Source organism: Anser anser (genome assembly GCF_964211835.1).
Source record: "Anser anser genome assembly, chromosome: 2".
Lineage (NCBI taxonomy): Eukaryota > Metazoa > Chordata > Aves > Anseriformes > Anatidae > Anser > Anser anser.
Window position 1 is genome coordinate 15,608,815 of NC_139721.1, and position 21,324 is coordinate 15,630,138.

Sequence of the window (21,324 nt, forward strand, 5' to 3'; positions counted from 1 at the left end):
CAGTGCTCCTGTGATGGCTTATGGAAGATGTTAGCTACAAGTACTACTACTAGTTGTACTACTGCCATTGTTACTTGGTTTGCCATATGCTTCCCCTCTGCTTTTTATGGCTTAAGCTGCATCCCATATACTCGGTCTGTTTCTTTGCCACGTTCCAGCACAGTAAGTCTGGATCTACACTGCATCTGATGGTCCTATTGTTTTTGTTTTGTTTTTATTTCATTGAAAACACCAGGACCCTATGTTTCATATTGGTAAATGCTAATTTTTACTGCGTACACTGGGAAGTATAAGTCCAGATTATTTTTATTCTTTTAATTTTTTTTTAAATAGGAAATATCATAGTAAATGGTATCTGACAATTCCCATGTTCATTATCCTTTGAAACATATATTGCAGTTGGTAAAAAATAAGGTATTTACATATGTTTGAGTATGTTAACTGCAGCAACTGAGTCATGTTACCATTAAGAAAAAAATACTTCAAAATAATCAGGAGGATATCAGCTATTTAGTCTGACTTTGCCTACCAGAAGCAGGTAAACGTAACGTTGGTGGGCATATTCACCTCAGGGTATTAAACAGCTGTTTACATGTTTGTAAGGTTAATACGTAGCTTGGTAAGCTGCCTAGGAAGGAGATTAGTGTCTGATCAATAGGGTAGGAGCAGTCAAGATCCTTTGTCTTAGACAAACTGTATGATTTGGGATGAATTCAAATTTCTTTGTGCTTCTGTTGATGCATATTTTTATTATACAGTAGCCTCTGAAGAACATTAAGATTTATGAATATTAGCAAATTGCTTTGGGAACATTGGATATGAGCTAGTTCAGAAGGAAGAAGCTTTATAAATAATAGCTAAAATGTATGTCTAATGCACACTTACTTCTTGTCTGTCAGAGCTGTTCTTCCACAGACCAGTTTGGCTTACTGCAATATTATTGCACGTCTGTCATGAACAAATGGTTGTAAAACCATTCGTGTCAGGTCAAGATGGTGAGAGCTGCAGATAGACGCAAGAACTGAGGCTGTGTAAACAACATGTTCCTATCACGGGATGAACACAGGTCCAGAGAAATGGCATCGTCCTTCTCAAACACTGCCCGCATGCCATTCCTCCTCCTCCCCAGCACGAGAGAATGGACTGCAACTGTTTATTTTCAACACATGTTTGATATCTTTGTCTGTCTGTCTGTCTGTATATCAGCTGTGCCTTGTTAGGGACTTTGCTCATGAGCCCTGAGAATCTTGCTCAACCTTTCATCTCCCTGCCATGTAACTGTGGTTTGTTAGAAATAACTGAGAAAAAATGTAAACTTAGAAATGACTAAGAAGTCTATAGTCAGTGTCAAATGAGAGAGAGGGGATTGACTGAATCGAGGGTGTATGTAAAAGATTAGTCTGTGCATTGTCAGATATATTTACAATATCTCTCTAGATGAAGAAAGAAAAACTTCACAGTTGTATCTACCCTTTGAGAAATGTCATAAAGAATATTGCAGTTTGACCAGTTCCTGTCAGTGTTTAGGTTTCTCTTTGTCCTGTGCAAAGGCATGAGGCTGTGGTATTCCCAGCTCTATGTATTCCCAGAATATATCCATATGTTGTAGAGAATACCCTTGGCTATATTTGTAGCATGTGCCATATTTATGTGGGCAAACTTGCATAGTTCAGTTAAGAGGCAGTAGAGACACTGGTGCAGCTGATGGAGACGTAGCAACAATGGGAATGACATTTGGGACGTTCATACTTCTCCACCTTCAGCACTTATGTCCACTCCACAAGTTGTACGACTGCCCCAACCGAAAATATACATGTAACGTTTTTTGGATGGGCCTACCAGTGCCTTCTCTGAATCATACTGTGCTGCTGCTACTGTTCTCCTCTGCTAAAACAAGCCTAAAGCTGGGGATCAGCCAAGTGTTCAAAGTACTAATAGCATCCATAGTCAGGACAAAGTTTTCAAAGAGTATGGATCTTCCTTAGGATTTTTTTAAATGAAACTGTATTCATTGCTTTGCTGTTGTCAAAAGCTTTGCCACTGGTCTTGGTTTCTACTTCAAGCACAATTGTGATTTTTTTTTTTTCCTTAGCTGGCAATAAGCTGTGAAGCATTTTGGCCTAACATTTCTTCTTCCTGAACATTTAAGTATAAACAATGGATGAAAATTATAAATATGTTTTATAAGTCTGTATCTTCTAAATGATAAATCATACACAAACATGGTGATCTGAACAACAGCACCTTGTCAGCCACTTGATACCATTATTTGTTGTAGAGATGCTAAGCTATGAAAATGTGCTGGAAAGATAAAAATCAAAGGGAAAGTTCAAATGTATCCCTTCTCCCCACTGCCAGGATTTTCTGGAGAACTCTACCATGACCAACATACCTATGTCACCCTCTTGCTAGTATGACCAGAACATACAACCTGTCCACATCCTTTTCTAGGAGAAACTGTTGCAAGATTTGAGTTAGCCTCCACTGATAACACTGGAAGCACAAATGGCTGAAATATACTGATGATTGTTGTGCCAATGTAAAACGGTGCAAAAAATAATGAAAATTTCATCCCATTTGTGTTGAATTATTAAATTAGATTGTTGAGGACAAATGTTTGGTTTAGCTTTGTAGGTGGCATGAAAAAATGATCACCTTTTGATTTTTTTGTGTGTGTTTGTGAAATTTGTAATTTTTCTTTTTTAACCAACATTCATAGAATCATAAGACAGTTTGGGGGGGATCTTAAAGATCCCCTTAAAAGGGACACCTCCCACTAGACCAGGCTGCACAAAGCCCCATCCAACCTGTCCTTAAACACTTCGAGGGATGGGGCATCCATAACTTCTCTGGGCAACCTGTTCCGCTGCCTCACCACCCTCTGAGTGAAGAATTTGTTATATCTAACCTAAGCTTACCCCTTTTTTTTTTTTTAACCGTCATTTGATAACTTGAAGGGCTATATAGCATTCTGACTACAAAAGAGATAGAAAGGACACATTAAGAGAGTTTATGAAGTTGTTGGGAAAAAGACTATAATGATTGCAGCAGGGAAAAAAACCATATCACAGCTTCAAAACAGATGGAGTCCTCTAAGGAAGCTGTCTGAGCACGGCCAGGGAACTATAAATTGCTTTTAGAAGATACAGCTTTTACTGCAGATGGCAGTTTCCCAGTCAGAAGGTGAAAGCCAGAACAGGAATATGTGCATGCAGAGAACTGTACCGAATGTGCCTAACATCTTGTGTTTGACATACATAGAAATTTAAACTGGAATATGAATTCAAAAGGCTAACGCATGAGTTCAGAACATGAGGATGTCTGAGTGTTCAGAAATCTAGCAAGTTGCTTTCAGACATAGAAAATTTTAACAAAATGCAAAGGCAGAACAAAACTGTGGCACTAAAGCTGAAACAAGGCATTACCTTTGAATGTCATTTTCAATCACTCTCATATTGAATTAGGGCAGAAGAGCCCTCTCTTTCTTTCTGTGTGTCAAGCTGGTGTCATTCCAGAGTCATGAGGTCAAAAAGCAGTGATTTCCTTCTGAGCCTGTTGCTCTATTTTATTTTATTACCCCGTTTGACCTGGACCTGCTTTCATTGAAAGAAATGAGAGTTTTGGCTTTGACTGGGACTCCTGCTGTAGGAAATGATCCTCAGACCCTAGGAAACAAAACTCCCTGAAGTTACCCCATTTCAGGACTTTCAGGCTGGGACTCATCTCATGTAAGCGGTGTGCCTGAGTTAGGTGTGTAGGATTCTTGGGGTCAATGCAAATTTAAACAGTATGGTTGTGAAGTATAGAAAGTGAATTATCCAAAAAAAGGTGTCTGTACAGTCAGAGAACTGCACACTTTTCTGATATACGTAGTATTAGCTCAATTTCCAGTAGCTGTGAAGGAAGCCTAGACACATACACTACTACATAGCAATTACAGGAGGTGATAAAAGTAAAAGGTGTGCCTGCTTCTGCTTTCTTCAAATGGCAGTGTTATCTGCTTTCTCCAAATGGCAGTGATTGTACTGCAGGTATATCTGCAGTTTATGATTCCTCCGTCTCCAAAATGTAATTTGTCAGCTAGTGGGAAATACCAATATAACTTTAATCAAGAAGGCAAGTGGGAAGTTCTAGCTAAAACTTAAAACATTATCTCATGGAATAATTATGGTTTTAAGTTTTTCTTTTTTTAATATATGTTTAAATTTCTATGTTGGCATTTTTTTTCAAAAGGGAATAATATAAGGCCATTGAAGATGAAAGCTGTGCTTTCACTTACTAGTGTTTGTGTGTGGCAAAATGACAGTCATTCTCTGGAAGCGTATTTAAAGACATGTTAAGTTGATGGCTGTGTAAGATAAAACTAAAATCAGGGGAAATTACAGGATATTTTTGAAGCAGAAAAAGGGAGTAAGATAGAAAGGAAAAGTTAAGGAGGTTATTTGGATAAGATTGGGGGTAATTCATTCAGTACAGAAAGAAGAGAAAGGAGTTTCCTCTTGCTTGGGTGAGCTGTTGGAAAGTCAGGAAAGCCCAACCTGTAAGAAAACCAGAACAGGTAAGGAAGGAAGGGCTCTGAAGAGAAAGCTTGTCTCTGGGAGATCAAAGAATTACTTGCAAAAGTGGCCCAAGAAACAATACAGATATTTTGGCATCTCAAACAAGTTTTCAGGGCTTGGTTTCTTCATACCTCTCTCTCTTTCTGCTTCTTGAGTACCTGCCTAATCTGTGAAAACAATCTCCAAGTCCAGTAAATAATCTGCTCATATTCATTTTATGTTACAGGAGGTCTTGAGTGATTATGAGTAATTTGCTACCTTCTATACATTAGTCAGCTGCTTAAATCCAGAAATGCAAACTCTGACCTAACTTTCCTGGGTATTGTTGTTAAATATTCAGTGGTATTCATTTTTAAACAACTACAGCAACTGCGAAATCAAGAAATGAAGCACCTTACTCTGAAGTTTGGAAACTGAAAACCAGTTTAGCATGTATTATCTGATTATCTGTCATTGGTAGGAATGACTTTCCTGGGTCAGGTACTCGGATGTATCTAGGGGGTTATATGAATAGAGCAGCCAAAAAAAGGCCATGGTGTAACATATTTCATGGGAGTAAAGTGTGCAGTGTTATCAATTGTTGCATGCTTTTTCCCTTGCATGCATGTGAAAGTCATTCTGCTACACACAAGGGCTGTGCAAATCATACATGCTTAGAACAGACAAGAAAGGAAGCATCTTGGCTGGGCGTTGAACAAGGTATTTGAATTTTAAAGGGTCTTTCACTTACATTTACTTTATGCTCCCCCACCACTCTTAATAGGTTACAGGATGTATGTGGGCTTCCCTGCTCATATTCTTCCCATCTTTTATTTCTTCATGACCTCTTTTGGATGTCTTACACCTTGCAGTTACTGGGATGTGAGACACATTTCTGGGAACTCCATGCACGGTGTGCTGTAATTTGGAGTTTTGAAACCAGGTTTAGTGGAATCTTACTAACTGCTCACGATTAAGCAAAGGGTGTGGATAACTGTTGAAAAAAGAATAGATTTCTTCAAAGAGGAAGAAAAAGAGCTCCATGACTGGATCCTTATGATTCAGTAACCTTTCTTATGTACCGTATCTGTCACAGAGTGGAGACAAGAATGGGCAAAAGTCTTCAGCTGGAGGCAGTAAGAATAAAGGAATCTCTGTATCACCTAATAGGAACCTGAACTAGATGTCTACGTAAGAAAGGTAGTTTTCTTTTGGATCCTTTTAGAGCTGGTGAAAAGAAAGAGGCACCTCCAGAATGCAAATTAAAGCAGAAGCTCGATTTCTCATTACCCTGACTGACTGTGCAGGGCGCCCGTGGAGATTACTTTCTTAATTTAGGTCTGTAAATCGGGTGTGTGAGGTTGGGTGGTATTGATGATCCTTTTACTCTGTTAAATTTGAGGGAATTCTAGTGTGAAGAGTCCTACAGGCAAAATGCAGGTGAGTAAATTCAGATATGCAAGTCTGTATTGTTCCAGATCATTTCACGCTCAGTTATACTGACACAAAGAGGTGTTTTTAAGTGAGGTAGTTCTACAAAATGCCAAAGCTTGCCTGAAGACGATCCAAGAAAAATGAGAAGCCAACTCATAATGTCTATTACAGACCCTTTTCTAAATCTTTTGTTGTAAATGCATAACACCTTTCTACACTGCTTTCTGTTCAAAGATCTCCTAAGTTTATCCAGACCCCAAGCACCAGTCATTCAAAGACAAATTACAACAAGCAAAAACACCTGTTTTTGAGGTGATTACAAAGGAAGCATTTTGTGTTCGTTCAGCACCAAGCATTAGCAAACAGGCAGGGTTTTTGCAAGGGACAGCTGTCAAGGATATCATGATGGGTGCTGCACATCGCTATGCATGCAGAGCTATGAAAAGAAAGTTGAGGCGTTACGTATTAGTTCATGGTCATAAGAAGTCCATAAAAGAAAAAAGAAAAAAAAAAAAAGCAGAACTCTCTTCATACTGAAAAGGACATAGTCACACTGAAAGTTATCATCATTGCCAGTAAGACCCTGTAATGTTGAATTTTCCAGATATGCTTAGATGGTAGTTTTTTGATGTTTCAAAACTTATACTGTTGAATTGTGTGATCGGCTGCTTTTTACAGTTGATTTAAGTTAAGCTCTTCGCCACTGAAAAATCTGTAGTGCTTTCCCTTGTAATGTGTTCTTTTGCATTTCTCAACAGCGCTAACAGAAATGTTATTTCACACACAAAAAATAAAAATTAAAGGTTATACCTTACTTCAGAACTGTTGAAGGTAGCAATGTGGTAAAGTTGCTAATTATATTTAGGCAGCAAAGTGTGTCCTAAGCTCTTCAGACACACTAAGGATGAAAGGCTTGTCCTAATGGTATCTCTTCTTTTTTTCTTTAAAGGAGCTGATGTGTCTCTTGTTTATGGGTTTACGGACATTTTTATTGCAGCAGGGAATTTCTCCACCCCAATTTTACAGGGCAGCTGTAAATGCTCAGCAGCTGGGATTCTTGCAGCAATATGAAGAAAGTCTTTCTTAACGTTTCCATCTTTATAACAGCAGTTACAAAATGGTAACTTTGATTTCTTAAATAACACACCAATTTATGTTGTTTGTTGTGTTTTTGCTTGTTTGTTTTGTTTTAAATATGGTGAGTAATATTACTTATCTCAGTTACTTGTTATGTTTCTCTCTAAAGCTGACAGTGGAAAACCAGCAAACTGTGCAAGTTGCTTGTTGCCTCTGTATTGTGGTGTGAGGACAGATTAGGTGGAATAAAGTTACTCGAGCAACTAGATCAATTAGGTGCTTAGATGATGTCTATGTAATAAATAAACATACTGGTTTATAAAATAATGGGAATTTTAACAGTGTGATAAAATATTTGCAAAAAAAACACCACCAGTAACATAGGTCAAATTTAGTGCAACAGTATATCACAGTGGGGGAAATAAAATTCACCTTCACATCCCTGCAGAGGGAAAAACAGGACTCAGCTGGGTCAAAAAGGTCTGGCCGCTGTGACCCTTCAGGAAGAAAAGTAGCCTGTGTGTAGTTTGCAAACAGGCTGCTGTGTGCATCTAAGTACAGCTTTACTGTAAGACCTTTCAGTATTTAAGATTAACAGATTATCTAGTGGTTGGATTTTTCCTTCTCATCCTATTTTATTAAGGAATATCTAAATGCCTTCCACTATTCAGATGGGGCAGAAAGACTTTCAGATTAATGAGACCTCATTTTTGGACAAAAGGTGGCCAAAGAGCAGGTCTGGGGAACATCTGAGTTCCCTTTGGAATTCACTTCAGCTGCATCAGTTGAGTAATATGCTGTTATAAATGTCAAAACCACGTCTAACCAAGATATAAAGATACGTTGACAGTAGAGGTTAGCTAGTATATTCTCAGTTTTCCAAATGCAGTGAACACAAGGCAGTATGTACTCTAAACTCTTAATACCTTAATTTACAGTCAGACAAAACTAACAAGTTATTTAATATGGTTCTAACAACATCCTGCTATCTGAGCCTGGACAAGGTCTATCAGTACTTGTCTGTCATTTTATTCTGGTTGCTTATCTAGTGGAGTTCACCTCTGACAGTGGCATATAAATCCAACACGGGATCCTCTCTGGAAGATATCTCCTGCAGCAACAACTGAGATCTGTCTGAGTTACTGCATCACCTGGTCATCCGTCAATGTAGCAGCAGAAACACTGAATAAAAGTTGGAAAAAAGAGAGTCCTAGCTATGACTAACATATATTCACTGCTGAATAGTGAAGGTGATTTTTTATGTGTGTAACTATTTCAATATTTTGATAATTCAAGGACATTTTCAATTACGAGTGATTAATTTTTTTCCCGTAGTAGTTTTGTGGAATACTGGAAGTGTTATGCTACAAAGGAAATTTTTTATTTGTTTGTGTCCCTCCCAATTCCTCTCCAGCTAGCCCCCTGGTTTAGCGATTAGCACAGGAGCCTTTCACACAGTGTTTTGAGCTCAGTTCCCTGGCTGCAGTTCACTCAACCTTGACGTAAATCTCAAATAAGTACTTTGTGAGAGGTTAGCCTTTTGTGCAGGGTGTGTGAGAAATCCTGCCTGACCAGGTTTGTTACAGAAACCAGTGTCAAATTGCCTTGCCCCAAGTGTTTGAATATGAAAGAGGGGAATGGGGGTGGGGGGAATCATGCAAAGAGCACCCTCACTCGCCAAGAGGCTAATTGTTTAGGGAAAAAAAAAAAACCAACAAAAAAAAAATAAAAAATCAGTGTTTGGACTCACGGTGTATTAGTGATGATCTGAGGATGTCTGGCGCTGTCAAGGAAGCTTGTGATGATTTACAGTGCGCAGGTACAGGGGAGCATGTCAGTCACCGAATCCACGTTCTGCGTGCTGCTTGTCGAGGCTGGTTGCTTTTAATTTAATCTATTTGATCATGCTATTTGCCTTAGGTGATCAACAACCTTTCATGTAAATCCTAGGCAATCTTACAAAACTAATGGAGAAGGGAAAAAAAAAACAACAAGAAACAAAACACACCAAAACACCAGAGCTGTAGTCATGCCTTCACTGTTGATGTCAGCAGTGTCATACGGAGGCAGATGCAGATAAGGTATGCAACCCTCTCATTTTATAAGGAACATCTCCTCCCTGCTTTATGTTTTGTTTTATTCTTTAATTTTTCTTTTTTTTTTTTTTTTTTTAAAGAAAGTTACATCCTTTGGAAATGGAAACAATGCATTACCGTATATTACCTCAGGGCCTTGTACATGCAAAGTCTGTTGAAATCACTTTTCCATTCTTCCACATTGTGTAAAAGTGGATTGCTCCCAAATAGATTTAAAATTCAACATCTGTACTCTTCTGTTTCTGTTAGCAACCTTCACATTAATTGCAATTATGCATTAGTAGAGGTCTTTTGTGTTAACTCTTTCATGCACGGGAAGTAGATTGACAGAGGTTTGCATAAAAAATGGGTCTGAGGCTGGGGGCTGTCACAATACATTTGGACAAGTCACCCAGTTTGTCGGAGGGTTACAGTAAATGGCAGCAATTATGCTTAAAGGTAATGGGGTCTTTGGCTTAACAAAACCAAGAAGTGATGCAAAACCTGTAGAAAGGGACAAAAAGCAGCCTTTCCTTGTAAGCAGCCAGGGCAAATGCAGTTCTTCAGCAGTGAAACATTGCGCAGAGGCTTGCAGTCTCACACGAGCTGTGATTTATTTAATGGGGCCACAGACTTCAGAGAGGCTGGCGTGGAGGTCTTTGAGTGAGAGAAGGGGACAGGAAGGGGAAAAAGGTTGGAAGGAAGAGGAGGAGTCCTCTATTTTTGCCAGGTTTTATGAGCAGTTGGAATAGACTGATAATAAACACAGACTTTAAAGACCATTATTTTCTTACTGCTGATTACCTGCAGGAGCCTTGACAGAGAGGTGCAATCCGAATTTGAGCCAGTCAGTACAAAACAAAAACCAGAACGTCTGTCAGTTGTTGTACACTCTTGAAGAACCCCATGTTAGTTGGTGTTGTTCTGCAAGGATTGACATTATGCATGTTTTCATCTTTTTTTTTTTTCCTGTGCTTTGGTTATACATTAAAAAATAAAGTGCTTATCATAGTAAATTCCAGTAAAAATTTTAGTTACGATGCTTTCATGGCCACTTTGCATTTTGTTAAACAACTTCTAAGCGTAAGATAATCTCGAAATCTAATGTGTTGCTTCAGGCTTTTGAGATATAATTTCTCATAATGGTTATCAGTATCATCATAAAAAAAAAAATCCTTACACTCAGGGAGCATTTAAGCGTTATGATTTGGCAGTCAAAATCAGAAAATGACAAAGTGAAAATTTTCCTGCCCCCCTCCAGGCTGCCTGCTCAGTAATTTGGTGGTCCTCAATAGCCTGGCCTTTCTAACATGGGCAATATTTCTGGACATGAAATACAGTTGCAGAATTGCATTATCAGCCCGCAAGGAATATAGTAGTCTTGGTCATATTTGCTCTCAATTCCTCATGGGTCTAGGCTAGCTGCAGCATGTAACACAGGTTTTCTCGCCTGTATAATTTATTAGGTTGGACCCCAGTTGTGCTTACACGTATTATGGAAATAGCCCCACAGAACTATAACCAGCCATGAGGGTCTTGGTGCAGGGTCAGTGCCCTACTTGCAGGAGGGCTGGGAAGCCAGATAATACATGTTTTTAAATCCTCTTCCTTTTGATGCAAGACTTTTGTCTTTAAACTGTTGGTTAATTGCCACTCCATTATCTGACACTGGTATATTTGCTTTTTATTTAGGTCTTTCAACTCGGCCTTTATTATATATTAGATTTACTTCCCTTTTGAAAACTCATTTGTTTCCATTATTATGTTTTTGTGTAGGGAGCTTTCATTGTTACTTGTATTTTTTTTCCCAATTGCCTATTTTTCACTTCCCTATCTTTTAAAAAAACTGCCTAATTAATTCTTAATACAGCAAAAATGCATTAACACCTAAAACCCACTGCATTTTTTTTTCCTTTTTCCTTCATTTGCACTGTATCATGTACTCACAGCCCCCACGGTGTTATGTACCACCCCAAATAAGAGGACACTCTTCTTGGAATAATAGCTTAAATTTTAATTAAACCTATATTTGTTTTGAGAAAAAAATAAATTGACATTGCCTATTTGTTTGCAATAGGCCAAATAATTGAAAGCTTTTTCCAGACCACAACAGTAAAGCTGCAGATGAAAATTGTCTTATTTACTCACTGATGGGATAATTAATGTAGTATTTTATGTCCAACCTGACTGCCTTTCCAAAGCTAAGAGCATTTTTTCCTGAATGCAAGCTGCCAGTGTGGACAGAAGTGTGTGCTTTGGAAATCTGCTTGGAATGAGCTGTTAATCCCCAAGGAGCTGGGGCTGTTAGTGCTGTTATCTGTGCAGCTCAGGAGAGAGCTTTGTTGAGCACTAGGAAAGGGCTTCCTGGGTAGATCTTCTGGTCCTGTTCTTTCCTGGCCTTCAACAGATCACAATCAAACGCATCGACATCGATACTCCTCTCACAGGTGGAATGTTCTGAATCATTTTCAGATCAGGCTTTGCAGCAGAATGAAACCTACCAACTGTTCAGGAATTTTTCACAGCAATTTCAGATTTTTCAGATTTTTCCCAACTATGCTGAAATAAGGCACTTTTTGCACTTCTTTTTGCAGTCTTGAGATGAAGCTGCTGCATGAATCCAGAGATACAATTCCTATAAAAACACCTGCAATAAACACAAATTTAAAATGCATGAAATGTATACAGTAAGGCATGCTAATTTACAAGATTTTCTGCTTTATTTTAAAAAAAGGAGGGGAATAAGGCAAGTGAACACTAAAGTGTGACTTAAACTTATTCATCACCTTTGTAATTAAACCTTTTCTGTTACCACGCTGAGATTTCATAGCTGTTAACAAGCCAGCCGTGACTGTTGAACTTCAATACATCAACAGTCCAAACAGGATAGGGAAGGGCTATTAATTAACCCTGTTGACTAGTGTGGCCAGAGTTTAGCTATTGACAGCTCGTACCTCAGGACGTTGCTGCCGGTACTTTTCAGCAGGGGTCAGACTCTTTGGGATTCACAGGAGAATTGTCACAGGGAGGAGAAAGATGGTTGGAGTCAAAGGCTGGGATTTGCCACCAGGACCCACGGTGGCTTTGCTGCACGTTAGATGGGAATTCCTTTGACGTAAGGCACAGCTCAATTGAGGGTTCCAGTGAGTCTAAAATTAGAAGCGTGGTTTATTCAAGTGCTGTCTAATGTTAGCACAGAATTTTTAGGCCGTTTTCTTTAACGCTGATATTTATGATATGTCCCAACCAAGGGTTTGTTCCCCTCTGAACTGGGTTGTAAAGCAATGCCACAGACCATGGAATTCATCATGGCATGAAGACATTTAAAACCTCAGTCCAGCCTTGTTCAGCATTTATAATCTTTTCTATTCTGAGCCCAAGGAACGGCACAACACACAACGCAGTGCCTAAAGATAAGTAGTGCAATATTGTAAACGTCCTGTAGATGTGAAGCTGCAACTGTGCAAAGTCATTAGGTTGGTCACTTGGTGATACCGTCATGTCAGGGCTGGTGGTGAGCTTTGCTGAGTACGCTGGAGACGAGTTTCTTTCATGTTCCATTGTGGTTTATGCAATCTGCAAAAGAAATGCTCTCTTGTCCTCTTATGATTATGTTAGCCAAGTCTTCTGGGTAGATATTTCCTAGGAATAGGAGGGGTTATTTTTGTCTTTTTTTTTTTTCCCCTGTACTGATGCTGAAATAAGCTGCAGGGACAGGAGATGGTTTATTTTCACTATTCTGTATGCAGGGTGTGACAGGATCTGAACTGACTAGGGCTTTTTGGTGGATCTTCCAATATTCTGCTTTTGGGAAGCACCCTGAAATCACCAAGGCTTTTGGATTCGAACATTTCACATCAGCCGTCCATTCTTTTCTTTAAAACAAACCATCCAACAACTGAACTAAACAGGGGAGACAGCTCCAGCAGATTCTCTGTTACAGCAGGCCCACTACATTCATGAATAGCTCTAGCTATTAATTCTTGCTAATGAAAATACGAGTTGTACAAGTACAAGACCAGCTGTCTATAGGAAATTCATTTGAATGATATTGGGTGAAGTGGAATTGGTCAGCAAGGGCAGGAAAGCGTGCTGCTCTTCAGAATGACTGTGCTGGGCATGTCCACCGAGTATTTAAGTCGATGACATTCCTCCTTCCCCTATGCTGTCTGTCTCCCCAAAGCTTAGGTTTCAGTGTGCTGTCAGAGTGCATAATATTAGCTGGCCTTGATTTTCAGCAACCACTAAATAAGCATCACGTTTGCTGATATTAAAAGTGCAATCCTAAGAGTAAATCTGTAAGGCTCCGTTATTGATTTTTATCACAATTCACAGAAATCAAGGGACTTGATGAGCTTATTTTAAATTAATTTCTGAGCCAGGTGGAACAAACCATAATCCCAGTGTTCAAAATTTTAAATCAGTGCTTTTGCCAATTTGAAATAACTGGATTTCTTTACCCCTAACAACTGCTACACAACGTTGCTCAGGCTTTAGAGACTGACAGAACTGAAAGCCAGGATGTGCTCTGTGAGGCATCCATCCCACCGAGGATCAAACTGAGGTATTGTCTCTGCAAAATTAATCTAGCAAATCCCTTTTTTATCACTATATGAGCATTCCAGAAAATTCTTTTTTTTGTTGTTTTGTTGTTATTAATAATATTAAGACCCTTGCAACAGATAAGTATGTGAGAGCTTCAGCATTAGGTTAAAGGTGGGCAAGGAATGGAGGAAGACAACATACCCATTTTCATAAAGCCACTCTGAGTAAATGCAGTAATTAAAGATTTAAAAATCTTTTGTTAAATAGAGAGTGGGTAGGTTACAAAAATGATTAAAAAATACTAATTAGTGTAAACAAATATACATAAGTTTAATTCATGGACCCAAGAATTAATCAATTTTTGATGCTTACTTTTAATGTTATTTGGATTAGTAAGTACTGGTGGGAAGCTGCAATTTCGTGCCAGTGGTTAATGCATTTAGCATTTAGTAGTTTGGCTGCTTAAAAATGGTGCTCATGTAATCTGCGTGCATGTAAGTATGTATTGTCTAACATGTTTTTACAGTTGCTTTGGATTTGTTCCATTTACTAACCCTACTGTAACTATTCTTAAGCATTTGATGATGGGGTTTCAATGCAGTATTGCAATGCCTTAGGTCCACCTGTCTCTTTAAGCTTCTTTTTGACTTTGACAGATTCTCCAGTATGTAAATACGTCCTTAACATTACGCTGTATTTTTTTTTGTATTTTGCTGTCTGTAGATAGTAAAATGAAGATGATCACAAGTTCCCATCAGAATCGGTACGATTAATTAATTATGCTGCTAGTTTGCTTTTCCTTCCAGTGTCATTGTTATTAAAAAAGAGATACTGAACTTGATAAGAATACTCTTTTCTGAAACGCTCTTTAATTTTGATGATTTTGTCAAACTTTATTATTCACTTGTAAAAGGAAATGGGATTGTAATGTTGTTGTAGGACATAGAAGCATGGCTGTTTCTGTCCTCTGTATCCTTAAACAAAGGAAGCTACTAATTTCAATAACCCTACTTCACTTGTTAATTAAACTTCCTTGTTTTAATGAATGGAACACTTCTCTCTTATTTGCAGCTTGTGAGCCTCCCACTAAATTGGGCTCTGTGCATGGGTCTCTAGTTGGTTTGTTGCAGTGTTCACCATTTTTAAAGCTGTGTAGAGTAACGAAAATAGATAGCACTATACAGGCATAATAAGTTGTAGAGCGCTTGCTCATTGCAGCGCCTCACCACTAATGTATATAAATACCTACTGCAATTGAGCATGACATTTGTAGAGGGATCAACTCCAAAAACATATTGAGTGCACATACTCCGATTTCTCTTTACACATTCCTCAAGGTGAAGGTAGATGTTGCAGCCTATCAGCCTATCATCACTTTGAGCACTTTCCTTTGCCTTATGTGCTCTATTTTCTTCTTCTTTGCATGTGTGTTATTTTTAAAATTTCTCTTAGAGATTAAATTCTTTTAAAGGGAATTAATCTGTACATTTTAGGGATAGATGCTCAGCTGCATCTCTACATATGAACAAGTCTTCTGAAGATCTGCATGAACCATAGGAATGAAAATTCTGATTTTTTTTCCATAAACACGGGACTCTATTAATGTAGCTTTACTGTAAGTGACAAATTTCTGAAATATTACAGTAAGGTTTGTAGTGGTTTATATCATTTGACCAGATCAGCTTCTAAAAAATAATGGAGGTTTAAGCAATTTTTAAATATTTCCATCTCACAAGATTAGTTGCAGTATCACTGTCTTGCTTTATGAAATTGTTAGAAAAAAAGAATAGCTGAAAAACAAGAGGAAGAAACGAGTATTTTTAATGAGGCAGTTTGTCTCTAGGTCTTTGTTTTTGTTCTTGTTGTTTCAGGAATGTAAGAAAGTAGGGTACTTCTGGCTATTGTGAGCAGAAAAATTTACCATGACTGCTCTTGATTTCCATATGTACGTACTTTGTTTGTTTTCCTCTTACTGCTCTTTGATATAGAATAGTTTCTTCCTGTCTTTCATTAAGCTGATGCTGCCTTGTACCCCCATGCTCATGTATAAAAGAACTGTAGCAAGAAAAGAAGTCATGCCTAGCACATCTGATAGTATTTCCACGTTCATATGAAAGCTCTGAAAATCCTTGATAGTTTATTAGATAGTTATGTGGGGGGGAGTCCTCTACTTTCACACTGAAGAGCTTATTGTTAATGAAGTAGGTATTAAAGTGACTGACTTGTACATCTGCAATGCATCAATTTAGGCATGGATAACTGGGTAACCAAAACCTGCTGGACTTGGTTGAAAAAATTAATTATTGTCTAAATGTCATATGCTGCCAGTTCTGTAACCCAGGAAAGGTTGAAAAAAAAAAAGAAGATAAAAAGTAGGTATGAAGAAGCACTTTTATGTGGAGCAAGACTTTTTACCTACTCTTGTTTTCCTTTAGCTGTGTTCATTATCTTTATTATTTGCTTCAAAATCACCTCAGCTGAGCAAATGTCATGTGAAATATTGTATGGGTTAATCAGTAATAGCATGCAAACAGCTATTACCTATCTGGGCATGGTGCTTGAGTGTGCATTACAGCTGTCAGACTGCTTTGGAAGCTTCTTTTTCCCAAATCTTTTAACTGAAAGATCAGGGTCTTTAAGTATAGTGGATATTCTTTTATTAAAGGCCGACTAAAAATAATTATTTTCCTCCCTTCCTCCCATTTATTTCACAGATTATTTTAGATTCATTCTTCTTTTTTCTCAGTAGGTTTTTACGGGACGAAACTGGGCATAGCCAGCTAATTGAATTTACATAATACTACAACAGATCCTGAATTTAGATATCTAATCTGGTGGGAAATGCGGTAAACAACAGTGAAGTACAGGAGGGTAGTATGTGGCAATTTATTTAGGTTAATTTATTTTTCTTACAGAAATTGACGAAAGCGGGAGTGTTGAAACAAGTTTCAGATTTGTCACATCTTTTTTTTATTTCTGTGGAGAGAGTGAGAGATTATGCCCGTATCTGTTTGCAGTGTTGCAAGGTGTGTGTGCTGATCAGTGCTATCCTCTGTCATTTCCTCTTCCTCCCAATCCTAAATACCTTGGTATTCAGCATCCCCGGTCCTGCCAGGCTCTGTGGGAGCCGTGCTGTGGCTTGGGTAGCGAAGCAGAAGCGGAGTTGGGGTTTAGGACGCTCGGGATTTCACCGTAGGCTGCGCTGGATCTGCAGCGTAGTGTCTTCCCTGAGCTGTGCTTCGGCTGTCTCTGGTAAATGGTATGTAATTGACTTTCACATGCTGACAAAAAGCATTGTTGTAGCGTTGCATATCATCCGATCTGCCGTTGCTACTGGGTTTGGGATTGGCTCACCAACCAGCAGAACTCGTAGTTCCAGTAGGGGCGGTTTGATGCTGCTGTTAGGCTTTTCTTGTGGCTTTGGGTCCCCCCCCCATCCTCTTTATCATTTGGGGGTGGAGACTGTTTGTTTCTTTAACTGGCATATTATGATAATAGCATCAAGAGATAAGATTTAATCAAGGTACATAGTATAAATACATAATAGAACAGTGAAACATGTAAGTAAGGCCTTATTGGTGCCCTGGCTTTTTGAACTATGCCTTATGGTGTGTTTTCATGTGATGTAACTGTAATGCTCTTGTTCTTGGTAGGACTTCTGAAAGGAAAATTTTAAATTCTTCTTTTCTTGAGCTAAGGTTGTGTTTCATGTTAAATAATAAAAGTGAAATGAGATTGATATCTCCTGAATGAGAACGAGAGTGCATTCAACCATTTTCTTTATATGTTATCTTATCAGTGTATGATTTTGCTTATACACAGTGGAATGAGATATATCAATTATAACTCTCATTTATCACTGCCAGCAGCCATAGCGCACATTTCAGAGCCCTAATATAGACCATTCCTTCTACAGTCACCCATCAGCTTGAACTGTTGGCTAAAGCATGAAGGGTGGGGTGGAAGGCAAAAAAAGCAAAGCAAACCCAACCAAAGGCTTAGCAGCAAGAACTCAAGATCCTGTCCTGTACCTCCTAAATTCCATGTAAAGCTCTTGTCTTGAACGAGCATGTTCCCTGTCCCTTATGACAGAAAGGGATGTGGAAACAATTATTCAACATGAGTCATAAAAGAGATAAACCCTGAAAGATAGACAAAAAAATGTTTATCCTGTGCTGAGCCACATTAGCCCAAGGCTGTGAAGTCTTATTTCCATGTCATGCCCTGGTTCTGAACTGTTTGTCTGAGGCCCTTTTACAGACAGCTGCTGAACGTAAAAGGTCACAGCACAACAGCTTTAAAGAACCTGATTCAGCCATATAAAAGTCGCCAAAAGAAATGGGAAAGTGTTGGTCTGATTTGTTGGGAGAATTAACCTTCCTGGTGTAGCATCTTCAGTAGCAAGAGTCTTTTGACGAGCTGACTTCATGACATATTTTCTTCTCATTTAGTGGATTAAGTGACTATATTATGAAAGATTGTTTTTTTCACCACTGCTGTAAATGCAGTGATCTTGGCCCGGGATTTTTTTACAATTAGTTAGCCTTGTTCTCACTGTGGAGAATTAAGAAAAATTGCTAATCATTAGGGACATGTCAGCCTGTCTTGAAAATTGGAAAGATGTGTTGTTTTTTGTCCAAGGCTGAAGACATACCAGAGAAGTGATTCTTTTTTACTGTTTTCTATGCAGTGTTCTACCTTTAATTTGAAAGTATGACTAAGTCGTTGTGGATTAGGCTTCCCACTCTGACAGTTATTTGGAGAAGTTTTTTTTTTTTTATGATGATAAAGAAAACTTACTGAGAGTCTCCTTTGTAATGTGTCAGTCCCTAAGCAACCCACACACTGTGTGCTTGCAGATCTGCTGTTGTGTGTTCTGCTGTCTCCGTGCTGCTAACAACCTTTTCTCTTACTTTAAAAAAAAAAAAAAAAAGTTTCTATACCGAATGGAAAGGTTAAAAAGAACTAACTAAGGATTGGATTAATTTTGCCTAAACGTTTCCAAAATGTTAGCTGTGTATATTGAAATGGGACAAATTGCCTGTTTCTGTTGACTGGCAGAGACAGACTTTTAGGTGCCCCTACTCTGTCAGGCTGCACGCGGAGCCGTGTACAGCTGGGAACTTGTGCGATTGCTTAATGTGAAACGATCTCCTTGCCTAATGGAAGTTTCCAACATGTCTTTTGTGTGGTAGTGTATCCCCATTTCCAACCACCTCGTGTCAAAGCACCATGAATAATCAATGGATGGAGAGCGGTTCTGTGAGATGACAGAGAAGGGGCAGGTTACGAACTGCTTCTCGCCACTGGCTGCAGCGGGAGCCTGAGGTGGGACTTCTGAAGCTCAGCAACAGAACTGCCATTTCTGGGATGCTGGGAAGATCTTTTCATCTAAAGCCCAGGCAATTAGAGAGCTTTAGGTTAAAGACAGATTTCTGCTCTTCCATATGGTGTTTGTTTGCAGAACTCTCACGCCGCGTTGTTAGACACCGATATAACTGCTCTAGCTTCGTTGGGCAGGTCATGCATCCTGCAGCAGCTCTTATCTCTGCAGTTTATCGAGGTTACTTTGTGCTTGATAAGAATTATTGCTATCAGTACAGTTATCTCACTTAGAGAGAAAAACCAATTATATGGATTTATACTGTGCTGTTATATATATCCATCACAATGTAAGTTCATCTTTTGCCCAGAACCACTCTATTATCAGAAACTTACTGTGAGCTCCAGAAATTGAGCTTTCTGACATCTGGCTTTTCATAGTGATGCATCTTCACAACAAATCAGCCATTAGAATTAATAACCCTGCTTATGATGTTTCAGTCTAAATAAAATCATTTTTGTAACTACATGAGCCATGGCCTATTAAAAAAATAAAAGATAATAACACTGATCATGAGCTGAATGAAATTTCCATTTTATTGAGAAAGGAGCTGGATTAAAACAGTGTCCATTTTTTAAGCTACATTCAGATGAGTTTTAAAATCAGTGGAACAAACATGGAAGATGATTAACAGCTCGGAGGAGGCTGAATGTATAGTTGTGAAACAGAACATGATGCATGGCGTGGTCTTGCTTCACCCAAGTCACGATTTGCTCACATGATTCCCATGTTCCAAGTCCTTTTTCCAGGTTTTCCATTGAATTCTCAGTTGTGGTCCAAAATGCTTACATAGATATTTACCATAAGATGAGTGCTTGCTTACTCATCACGTGCGTTAAGCTTTAATACGTGTTTGCTAAATAGCACTGTCCATCAGGAGAGATGGTCATTATTATACAGGGGAGATGTTATACTTATGCAGTAATGTTCAAAGCTCTGCAAAATTCAGATGTTATTTTTCAGTGAAATGTATACAGAAAGGGAACCTTAACACAAAATCATGCTGACTGCTTTTACTGAAACTCACTTGAGGATTTGCCAATGTTGCCATTTTTTTGACAGGTTGTTTGTTTAATTGCTTGGAGTTTTCTGCTTTGTTAATATTTGGATCTTTTAAAAAATAATAAAAAGGATAATTTTTTAGAAATGCATATACCTCTCTTCTTGAGCCTTAGCATGAATTAGAATTTTTTTTTCTTTTTTATCCTTTGGAGGTATTCTGTAAGCTATGCTAAAATTGTAAACTCTTTTTGTGAGTTGACAAACAAAATGAATAAGCAAAGCCCACTTAGATGTATACCTGTAGAAGTTTAGGAGGTGTTCAGAATGACAATATATAGTCACTTCAGCAGTAAAATTGTGGTTTGCTGGCCAAGTGGCTGATGAAGAAACCTGTTAAGGTCACTAGAAATGCAGTGCTCGAGGCTGACATTATCGGGCAGGGTGCTAGGTCCTCTGTGATCTGGGAGGCCAGATTAAATTACTTCCATTTATTTATGTGAAATTTGAATGAAATCCAAGGGATTGTCTTAGTGATACATTTGACTCCAGCCAATTAACTTTTGAAAATTCGACTGATTATACTCAGGAAGGGCACAGGTGTGAAAACAGTTGTATTCAGCCCTACAGCTAGATCTTGAGCTAATGATGTTTTACAGAGAGAAAAATGAATTGTTTAGTAATAAAATATATATATATTATTTTGCAGAGACCATTCCTGCCCCTGTTTCAGTCTTAATAATTTTTTTCAAAATCCTGTATAATTTCGTGTTAACAAACTTGTTAAATAAAGGGCTTCCTAGGCATATTTCTTGCATTGATGCATCTGACTTTAGAAAATGTCTGTTTTTGACAAAAATATAAATCAACTAATCCGGTAACTTTATTTTCATTGCAAATATCAACCAATAACATACCACTTCATTGTAGTTCATAAAAATGAAAAACAAATAGCTTTATAAATATAATGATACAGAAACAAACACCTTGCTATCAAAGCATCAGTGTCTGCTTTCTCCTTATGAAATGTTCCTTGACTTAAATCAGGTACTAATTAATTTTATTTTCAAAGTAAAACCATAATAATAATTTTTAAGTATTTAATCTTCCTGTCCGCTCTACTAGGAGGTATCTGGCTAGATTTAGTGACATAAGGGTCAAAAGATAAACTGTAACCAATACCTCTGTTTATTTTTTTGACAGTGTTAAATTAGCAACCCCTCAGACCTCTTGCAGAGAAGTACAACCTGAGTAATTGAACATGTCACTGGGG

General features: G+C 38.3%; 1 protein-coding gene and 1 long non-coding RNA gene across 7 annotated transcripts in view; both read left to right on the forward strand.

The window, feature by feature from the left end:
* The window catches only part of TRPS1 (transcriptional repressor GATA binding 1), a 214,470-nt gene that overhangs the window by 77,038 nt on the left and 116,108 nt on the right, over nucleotides 1–21,324 (forward strand). The gene's annotated exons all lie outside the window — the stretch shown is intronic.
* The window catches only part of LOC310894112, a 67,626-nt gene that overhangs the window by 13,254 nt on the left and 33,048 nt on the right, over nucleotides 1–21,324 (forward strand). Inside the window, exon 1 of the long non-coding RNA XR_014579567.1 lies at nucleotides 1–21,324. This exon is cut by the window's left edge and continues 13,254 nt beyond it; it is cut by the window's right edge and continues 24,537 nt beyond it. This is a non-coding gene — a long non-coding RNA (uncharacterized lncRNA).